Consider the following 3,151-nt stretch of genomic DNA (forward strand, 5'->3'; position numbering starts at 1 on the left):
CCTGCTGAATTTAGAGAGGGAAAAGACCAATGGGATTCTGCTGTGTTAATGTGGGAGGTTTTTTGCAGGGCATGTGTCTGGCCCTTGGGGTTCCTGCCCAGTGTGGGTCACAGGGCAGGGTGAGGGTGAAGGGAAGTGACAGGGACACAGGGAAAGGAAGAGGTGAAGAGTCTGGACTGGAGGAATGTTCCTGTCACAAAAGCTCTGTGGGGCTATGAATAAACAAACAGCTTTCACATAGGATTTCTGGCCAGCCCTACAAGGGCTGCTGTCTCCCTGCTAACAAGCCTTGTACATCTCACAAAGTGGCCAGACTCATCATTAAATTCTGAAGGATTTTTCCTTAAGGGCAGCCAATGTCTGTCTCAATCCCTGACAGTCTGATATTACCTGATATAATTTGCTCCTCTCCTGTCCCAGTGCATGTTGTAGCTGATGATGTATCAGAGTGTGATGAATTTGAACTTGACCATAACTTTTTTCCTCAGTCCCAGGGGTTTGCCTGTAGATCTGTTTTGTGTGTGCTCAGAACTGTGCTCCCCATGTTCCTTTACAGGTGGTGGTGAAGACCATGTGACTGTTTCTAACAAAATGCATTTTTATTTAATCTCCTTGGTACAAAATAATGCACAAACCCCCAGGTTTTCCTCCCCATACAAATGGTGTTCATTTATCTGCTGGTGAATCCTGTGTTGTAGGCTTTGGATTTTGTTTTCAGTGCAGCCAGGCTGAAGTTACTCAGCTCACCCTCTCTGAGTGCTGTGGGAAGGCTCAGGGTGCTTGTCCCCACTCCCTCTGCCATGGGATGTGTTTTCTTGCCAAGGACACCCAAACCTTTGCCATGGTTTGAAGATTTGTGAAAACATTTGCAAGTCAGCCACAAACAGACTGAAGCTTTTCCAGCCCCACTTTGGCCACTTTTCCTGGGAGGAAGCAGCACTGACAGCTCACACGGGGTAAGGGAGCCTCTGGTTGCTCCCAGACTGGTGTCTTCTCCTTCAGGAAGGTTTCTGCTGCTCAACACCAGGCCCACATGCTGCTAAATCCTCATTTTTGGAGCTATTTCACAGGCAAGGAGCAGCCACAGGGCTGCCCTTCCCTGCTCAGTTAATGGGACATTGTCTCTCCCTCCAGCTCCCACAGGCTGGCCCAGCCAGGGAACTGGATCAGGCTGGGCTCTGAGACATTTCAGCATCAAAACCTTTGCAGAGTCATGGGAGTTACCCCCAAAACTCCAATAAGGCTAAGCTCCCAGGGACCCATGTGCCTTTCCCTTCTCCTCCCAGGTGGGAAAGAAGAGTTTTTTTGGTTTATGAGCAACTGGATATATTCAATACTAAGAGAGGATTTTCTGAAGGAGGTCACCAGATTCCCCTGGCAGTGTCCAACATGGAGCTGATCACAAACATCTCTCATATAAAAGGCACATGTCCCCAGGACTACTCCAGCCCTGAGCTCTCAGTCCTTTGTGTCTCTGCTCTCTCTAAATCCTCTCCCTTCTGGAGCACCCAGGAGGGTTGATCTCTTCTCCCAAGTAAGAAGCAGCAAGGCAAGGGGAAACAGCCTCAGGTTGCTCCAGAGGAAGTTGAGGGTGGATATTAGGAATAATTGCTTCATGGAAGGGGTGGTCAGGCACTGGAATCCCCATCCCTGGAGGGATTTGAAAGCTGTGTGGATGTGGCACTTGGGGACAGCATTTAATGGTGGCCTTGGCAGAGCTGAGGGAATGGTTGGACTCAATCTCAGAGATCTTTTCCAACTTGAACAATTCCCTGATTTCTGTGTAGCCACCAGATCTCCTTCTCTGCTTTTCCCTTCAGACAGAGATTGCCCATGGGTCATCATCCCCTGCCACTTTCCTTTCTAAACTTGGTTTTCAACACTTCTTTGATGCAGCTCCTGCCTGATCTCACTCCAGCAGCCCTCCATCCCCAGGGGACAGCCACCAGCACACGCTTCCCTAAGCCACACACATCCATGCCAGCCTCCCCCAGGGACAATGGACAGGGATCAGAGGGATCTGCACAGTGCCCTGAGCAGCTCAGTTTGTGTGCAGGGGACACTGATGGCCAGGCCTGAACACCCCTGCTTTGTTCTGGCACGGGGTGTTGGCAGTGGTGGCCTGATAATGGGATTGATAACAGGACTGATAACAGGATTGGTAATGGCAGCTGGAAGGATGCCCCTCGTGGAATTCATTCCACTTCAGCCAGTGCAATGTGGTGGATGTGGTCTTGTACCAGGCCCTCCACTGCCACTAAAACCTTCCTGCCCTCAAAGCCAGATTGGACAGGGCTTGGAGCAACCTGGGACAGTGGGAAGTCCTTGCCCATGGCAGGGGGGAAGGAAAATGGGCTTAAAGGTCCCTTCTGACCCAAACCATTCCAAGATTTTATTCCAGTCCTGAGGATGGAAAAGCAGCAGGAGGATGCAGCCCTCTGTTCCTGCCCCATGTGGCCAGCTTTGGGAAAATTTATTAAACTGCAGTTTCACCTGATTTAAATACTGCTGGCATTGAGAACATGTCGCTGCAGGCCCCCAGCTGGGTGATAATTAGTATTGACTCCATGATTCTCAGAAGGCTGATCAATCACTTTTTTATAATAATTAAGAAACCCATCACCCTTACAGACAGTCAGGACACAGGTGGACCCAATTGCTCCTCCAATCCAAACACCATCACCAGTGGCTAATTAAGAAACCACCCTTTGGTGGTTAACACAAATCCCCATAACACATTCCACATGTGCACAAGAACAGGTGCAGCAGGTTAAGATAAGAATTGTTTCTCATTCTTTTCTCTGATCTTCTCACAGCCTTCCCCAGGTTGATGCCTGGGAAAGTTGTGTCTGCTCTCTGTGGCCAGGGAGCTGCTGCCACAAGAACCAATGTAGAAAAATGAACCAATAGAACCAGTTTGATCCAATTTTGAACCAATAGTTCCAAAATAGAACCAGGTTTAGAAAAATGCAGGAAAAAAGGGCTGAAAGAGCCAATGCAGAGATGTGAACGTGCAGGGATGGAGATGAGGAGCAGGAGGGGCCTCACTCACAGAGCATGGCCCTGGCGTGGCCTCTGCCCAATGCTTTGCAATTCCAGGTAGGGCAGAGCAGGAATTAAAGGCTGGGGGGGGGCATCCACTCAGCTGCTG

General features: G+C 49.7%; 1 protein-coding gene across 5 annotated transcripts in view; it reads left to right on the forward strand.

Annotated features, from left to right (window-relative positions):
- The window catches only part of CACNA1B (calcium voltage-gated channel subunit alpha1 B), a 330,258-nt gene that overhangs the window by 274,073 nt on the left and 53,034 nt on the right, over nucleotides 1-3,151 (forward strand). The gene's annotated exons all lie outside the window — the stretch shown is intronic.

Source organism: Geospiza fortis, unplaced genomic scaffold (genome assembly GCF_000277835.1).
Source record: "Geospiza fortis unplaced genomic scaffold, GeoFor_1.0 scaffold85, whole genome shotgun sequence".
Taxonomy (NCBI): domain Eukaryota; kingdom Metazoa; phylum Chordata; class Aves; order Passeriformes; family Thraupidae; genus Geospiza; species Geospiza fortis.